Raw genomic sequence first — 7,610 nt, 5'->3', positions numbered from 1 at the left:
TGCCAGTTATATAAGCAGGAGATTTGGAGATGMAGGGTGAAAATAGAGTGGTTTTTCTTGCAGGACATCATGTTCCTATTCTCATTCTGTTATAGCTCACACTTGAATAAGCATGATTCGATGCATACTACCTTATAGAGGTAGTATTTTAAACCACATGTTTAAATGGACTTATAAAAAAGGAATCTGATTTATTGTTCTTGCTCTGCTTGTTTCTCCTGTGAACCTAAATACAGCTTTCTGCCCATGGTATTTTACACTGATAGCAAAAACAGTCAGTAGAACAAAAWGTTACACATATTAGGGCAAGATGTGGCAAATAAGATGCTATTGAAGCTAGCACGGTATATTAAATATGATGGAGACATAAATAGGAACAGACCCTTTTCCTTTCTGGTCCACAGGGGAGACACAGGCCTGGCACAGACCTGGGGAGTCTCTTCAGTGTAGCTCAGAACATCACACCAAGTCAAGCACTCACACACACCCCAGCAGAATYTGCTGTCATCTGAGTGAACCTGCTGTCATTACCACAGTAAGTACAAAATTAACAGGAAAATTATGAGCTCTTAACCAAAAACCATCAGTCTGAAACTACAATTATACTAACTGGTTTAGAGAAACCCAAATATTAGAAATCTGTTTTGGATTGCCCAGAGAGAAGTTCTTGTGGGTGGYTGTTTGTGTTTTGAAATGCCATGTTATTTTAGGGAGGGATTATTTATTTSTCACTAGTCAACAACTGCCTCAGCAGCGTGACTTGCACTTGTGATCAGCAGCACCAGGACCTGAGCCCTTGCTCTTGCTGGGGTTATTCCCAGTCCAAAGCTGTGAAGTGAGGGCACAGCCACCCTGCCATGTTTCCCAGGCTAAAATATTAGCCCCTGGRTCTGAGAGCTGATGGGTGATGCAGGCAGATGCGAGGGCTATCAGCACTTTTCTGGTGTCTGCTCTCTGCAGGCACCACACRGGGAACTGAGAGGCAAAGACATCCTGCAAGTGTCCATTTCAGCTCAACCTAATTGGCTGTGGCCTTTCAATCAGGCACTTCATGAAGACACTCAGGAGTGCTCCTGCTGCTCTTCTGCATGGGCAAACTGGAGATGATTTGAGCCACAAGTTAAGAAGGGATGGGCCACCCCACTGCCATAATCAGCCCTCATCAATCACCAYGTTCAGCGTGGACACAGAAAGACTCAAGTGCAGCTAACAAGAGTTTGTCAGTTAAAAGCTGGAGCTGAGGGTATCACAAGTGTTAAAACACTCTATTTACTATACGTGGAGTAAAGCAATCTATATCCCAGTCGCTGGAGTCATTTGAGGCTCGCAGTTTGCTGACAAATGTGGATGGACAGATATGTAAAGATGATGCGTCATGAGCTCTGCTGATGAGTTTACAGCAGAAGCCTCTGAATTCACATCAAATGTGTCAAAGGGTGACAGAACTACATCACACAAACCCTGGCAGTTTAATTTGGTGTCAGCTATTAGTGTTGACTTTCGGCGCTATTGCTGCTCAGTGTTTCTGCCAGCAAGGTGACACAGCCTCCAGATTGCTAAATTTCTTTGTTGTAAGAAATAGGGTTTGCTCACTGCACAGCAGTCCTCTAAAAGAGGAAATCCAGAAGGTCAGAAAACTATTTTTCCAGGCTGCAGCACTCCATTTGGTGACCTAGACTTTTCATAACATTATTTTTGGTTAAGTATTCGATTGTGTCACTAAGCGAAGAAAATATCTGTGTCTCAGATTTTTTAATTATTCTCAGTTGCTTGGAAAGGTCTTATTTATGTTACAGGCTCTGCTCAGCAATGCTGGAATTTACCAGATGCAGTGAAGAACTGTGGAAGTGTGGAAGGCTTTGAGAGCTGAGTTTTCCAATCAAAACATTTTTCAAGGCAAAATGTTATTTTAATACATTTTGTTCATTGAACATTTCCTCGGAAGATGGTTTGGAGGTGTGTCACTAGATCCAAAATGGAAACAGCACAGCTGCCCCTTCTTCTATCTCTTCTTAGCTATTGTTGCTAAACTTGAAAAGAATTGGGGGGAGTAGGAATGAAGGGAAGTAAAAGGGGGAAAATGGGAAAACAAAAGCTACGCTGCTTGAGAATAGGAAGGGTTTTATTGAAAATCCACCCAAATCTTCTGGAAAGATTTCAAATAGTTGGTGTCCAATTGTTTTTCTATAAAAATGTCCCGTGTGAGAACAGACATACCCAGACCATGGCTCCAGGAGTGCCTGCTGGGCTCCTGGYGGGGGATTGGCTTTGGTGCTCCCAAAGATGGAGATGAGAAAATACAGCTCCTATTGCAGTGAGAGTGTTTAATACACACACTCTATCATTCACCAGCACAAGTTTAAGCAGCACATAAGCCACTTTGACACAGCAATATATCATTCAAAAACAAAACCTGTGCACTGCGCACCAGGCATGGGTGGATAGATAGCTCATCAGAGGGAGAGAGTCTTTCATCAGCTGCCTTTCACTGGGTGATGACAATAATCATTTCAACACAAAGTACACAACCTAGAGTGATGAAGGCAGCACAACACATCTGGCCTGATCTCTTTAATACCGAATATTTTAAAAGCCTGAGAACATTTGTCGGCATGGTTCAACACAATGCCTGAGCCATAGGAGAAGGAGCTAYATTTATTAAAAGAAGAGCCAAGGAAAAGGAAGACAAACTGCCTGTGACAGAAAGGCACGGTTTGTGCTGCATCCAGTTCTGACCGTGCCAGTAACTTCACACCGGGGATGTTACAAGGTCAAAAAAATTTTACAGCTTTGAGCATCTGATCCAAAACTGACCAAAGTTAATTCATTGCAGTCCCATGTATGTCAATAAGCTTTGGCTTGGGACTCTGCAGTTGCATCAACCGTGTGCTGTTCTACAGCAATATTCATTTCTGAGATSGTGCTTGTCCTCAGGGTACAGCAAAATGCTGGATAAAAGTGGCCAGCATCACTCCCATGGGTGCCCAAGCGGGAAATGGATGCAGAGAAGTAAACTTGCTGAACCAAGGCTACCCAGCAGATTCAGAGCAAAGCCACATCTGGAAACAGAAAAACTCTACRCCCTTAGGCAGCATTCAAGCACATTTGGGGTGGTTCCAGCCCCAAAGCAAGCTGCCAGGTCTGGTTGGGGGGCTTTTCCAAGTGTTGTGGTATTTACTGGCAGCTCACAACTCCCATACATGTGCAATTCCATGTGAGAACTTCACAGGGATGCCTCCCAGACACAGTGTTGAGGGATATATTTGGACAATTTCCTGCTTTTCCCCTCCATTCAAACAGCACACATGAGAAKGGAATCAAGGCATCATCCATCTTCTGTGCTAGCCCATAAAGGACTAGGAGTGTGGGAGAAAAKGCTGTGTGATGGGACACAGGGGTATGTGCTTTCTCTGCTATTCAGGGCCTGTAATACACAGGAGAAAACAGCCTTTCAAGAGCACGAGATCATTTCTTAGCATCTGAAGGAACCTGAGTAGGTGCCCACAGATAGCTCCCATAACATGTTTTTTTTCTTTCTTGTGAGGTACAAACAGTGTCAAAAAAGCCCTGTTTGCATTCAAGTTAAGCATAATGGGTAAAATTCAGATACCTGATGATCTTCCAGCAAGTAGGAAAACCTCAGCAAGTCTAGAGACCGAGCCCTAAAACAGAGCAAAATTACGCCATCGTGTTTTTCCAATGATTTTTTTACAGTATCACCTATATACAAACCTGTTCTCTGCTCAGCAGTGGATGTTTTTCATTTTCTGTATTTGACACAGAGATTTTATTAAAAGTCCTCTGCACAGTTAAAGATGGATTTAAAAGGGATTAAAATGGATTTAAAATTAATTTAAAATTAATTAAAAATGAATTAATATATTAACAGGTTGGTCAGAAAAAAAAAAAAAAGAGATGGAGAAAGGCTTAATAAACAAGACAGTACGAAGAAACAAAGCTAATTGCCAGCCTGGGAGAGCCAAGCAGCACATTCCTAGTAAGCTGTCTGTCTTAAACCCTCTGGATCAAAAAGTGATTAATCCTGCAGACAAATGTAGCCTTGATGGTGGAGATACTCAAAATCCCCTAAACAGAGCGAYGCAGTGTTACACTTACCATTCTGAAGGCCTCAATTAAAGGCTCTTTAACTTCAGCCTTTCCCATTTTGTTCCCTGATGTACCAGGAAGCCACCTCCTCGTGGCAATCTACGCCGAGCCTCAAAAAATGCCTGATGCCAAGGTTCTCTGGAAAACAGCTTCTTTAAAAAAATAAAAGCTGYTTTCCTGTTCAAAAAATACAGATAAGTTCTAGGCTGTCTCTGCTGGATTATTTTATTCAGCGCATCTCTTATCTGGCTCATTATMCATGGCGTTAAGTGAGTCTTTTTAGGCTCCTCACTGCATCACTGGTGCAATGCACTAAAAGGCTTTAGAAAGCMCATCACACTCAAAGTATGGGTGCTAGAACGTGCTCTTGGCACTATTTGGCARGCACTGAAGGGAAAGTCTTTATCAAAACCAGGCAGCAGTTAAACAGTTTGCTGCCTTGCCAAATGCCAGTCCTGGCTCTGGCCCTGCCATTCAGCAGCTGGGCAAACTGCAGCCAGGCTTGGGCAGGGCAGGGTGACCTGCTGGCACCAATGCCTCTCCACACTGCAGTCCTGAGTGGCAGCTGCCAGGGAAGGTGTTTGCTGGTAGCTCCTCTCAGTTACTCTCAGCGTTAAAGAAATGCTCAAAACAAACTTGTTGATACAGTGAGTGAAAATAGAAATTCAAGGGAAGTCTAAGTGAGCACCTTTAYTGAATGAAAAATTCGGATGTGAATTATGTGGCCATGCTAGGGACCCTCCAAAATATAAGGCTCATTTGTCCTAGTCCAGGGGACTTGAGTAAACAGCCACAAAAATGGGGAGACTGAACCCCATGTATTTGATGATAACGTGAGAGATAATCAGTGTGAAATGAACGTATCGTTCAAGTGTTTTGTTCCATTTGCCAACTGAAACTGGAATTTTGATGCTTACAAATAAGATCCTTGCTATGTACAGTGCAAGACCTGAACTTCCCTGCAGCACTGTGCTGTTTCACGTCCCAAACACTGCTCATCCACTGAACCAACCGGAAAAGACAGTGGTTCCCAGGGGAGGACGGCAGGGAGTGAATACCTTCCTGACCCCTACAGTTGCTCATTTTATGCCGTGAAACATGAAATTTGATTACTCTTATCATTAGCTTAGCTCACATAGCTACAAATGTTATTAGTAGCCATAAAATTATTGAGGCCCTTTTAAAATCCATTTTTAAAGAGTGTGTGATGTATTAGCAGATCTGAAACCCTGATTTCAAACACCCTCACTCGAACATCAGAAACAAAATGTCGAGCTAAGCAACAGTGACAGGGCTTGAGATGTGCTAATGAAGAGCGGTGCCATTGCCTAAGAGAAACATTACACATTATTAACACATTAGCCCACTAAGGCACTGTGCCAGCTGTAATAAGCAACCAATTTGGCATGCTAACTTAGATACACAGCACCATTCAGAAAAATCTTCATTCTTTTTTTTTCCTCCCCTGTGACAAACACGAGGTGCAACCTGTTCCCATCTCAAAAATGCCCCAAAAATCTCTGCTTAGCTGGGCCCTAATTCCTGTGCACGGTTTGTCACTGCACTATTAATACTTTGACACTRCTCTTTCTGATGCGAGGTCCAGTTTGCAAATTGGCTACATATATTATCTGTGCATGGGAGTGTGGGAGGGATAAATCATATTCATTATTCACATTCATGAAATTCCAAACACATGGGAAGTACTGATGGTGTCCTTGGGGAGCAAGAAACAGCTTGTCAGGGATATCCAAGTAAAAGGGGTGCAAAATCAATTATGAAAGGAGGTGTTTCCTGCTCTAACAAGCTAATTACTGTACATCAAGTCACAAAGGGAAAACTGATGCTTTTTATTTTTTTAATGGAGGTGCTGTCAGATTAAATCAACCTGGAGGGACAATTGGGTTTAATGTATTCCCTCAGCTGATGCTCTCTTTAACACATTTACATATGCAAACACATTAATATTCTGTCAGAATCCATGAAATAGGACTGACAGGGCAGAACCTGACAAAACAGTTACGCGACCCTGCTCCTGCAGCTTATTTACGTCATTTACATACCCTGGTAACTGCACTCACACTGACAGTGATTGGCTTGGGAGCCASCACTGTGAAAGAGGGAGCATCTCAACAGGGAAATGACACATTCCTGCTGCTGGAAAGATCCACGWTCGGAGACAAACCAAACGGATAAATTGCTAATGAACTATCCCTTCCYGTCCAGCACAGCTAGCAAAACTGCAGATGGTTGATTCCTCCTGGGATAATAGGTGAAGCTGGGGTATTTGTAAGATGGCTTCCAGGTTCTCTACCAGCCATGTCACCCTTCCTTTCCCACAGCAGGAATCACTGCAAGGGGTGTTTGCTGCCCACCTCTCCCAGCCCCTTGGGCAGTCCTCACCCTGGCTTTCCCCAGGTCCAGTGCTTGTCCAGGAGAATGCAATGCTTCTCTGCATCCCTATATCCATTTCTCCATCTGTCTCTGCCTTTTCTTGCAAACCCACMAGCCTGCAAAAGCTTGCAGTCAGCAAAAGCTGCCTGTGCACGCAAACCTTCACGCTGGGCAGTGATGCTCACCTGTGTTAGGGGTCGAGGCACTAATGTTTCCATTCACTGCTCTCCAAAAGATTAATTGTTTTCATGCARCCATCTGCACTGGAGGCCAAGGGTTACACCCTGCCCACAATGATACCGTGTACGAGCAAATACCCAGAGAGCAGTGTTCAGATGAAGGCTCATACTGCTCAGCATCCAGCTGCTTCCCCAGCACAATGTTTTCTGCAGCACCAGGGCATGTCCTGAAGTGCCCAAGAGCCCTTGCCCCAGGCACCAGCCAGCTCCCTGCCTCTACCAGCAAGTGCTGGCCTCAGCGCCGTGCCAGGGCTGCTGGATCGAGGAAAGGTCGTGTCATTCCACACGCCTGCAGGACAGGGAACCAAACCTGGCCTCRGGTCTCAGCATCACATCAGAGTGGCCTCAGGTATCACATCAGAGTGGGCTGGGCAGAAAGCAGTGCAGTGCTTTGGCTGGCACAAAGCTGGCAAGGCCTGGCAGAGCAGCAGCTCCCGAGGGAACGGTGCAGGCTGTGCTCCGTCCAGCTGTGCTCCGTCCGGCTGTGCCCTGTCCGGCTGTGCTCCATCCAGCTGTGCCCTGTCCGGCTGTGTTCTGTCCGGCTGTGCTCCGTCCGGCTGTGCCCTGTCCAGCTGTGCTCTGTCCGGCTGTGCTCCGTCCGGCTGTGCTCTGTCCGGCTGTGCTCTGTCCGGCTGTGCTCTGTCCGGCTGTGCTCCGTCCAGCTGTGCTCTGTCCGGCTGTGCCCTGTCCAGCTGTGCTCCATCCAGCTGTGCTCCGTCCAGCTGTGCTCTGTCCAGCTGTGCTCTGTCCAGCTGTGCCCTGTCCGGCTGTGTTCTGTCCGGCTGTGCCCTGTCCGGCTGTGCTCTGTCAGGCTGTGCCCTGTCCAGCTGTGCTCTGTCCGGCTGTGCCCTGTCAGGCTGTGCTCTGTCC

Source organism: Malurus melanocephalus, unplaced genomic scaffold (genome assembly GCF_030028575.1).
Source record: "Malurus melanocephalus ecotype Western Australia unplaced genomic scaffold, MMel_1.1 scaffold_163, whole genome shotgun sequence".
In the NCBI taxonomy this organism is placed as follows: domain Eukaryota; kingdom Metazoa; phylum Chordata; class Aves; order Passeriformes; family Maluridae; genus Malurus; species Malurus melanocephalus.
This window is presented reverse-complemented; position numbering follows the sequence as displayed.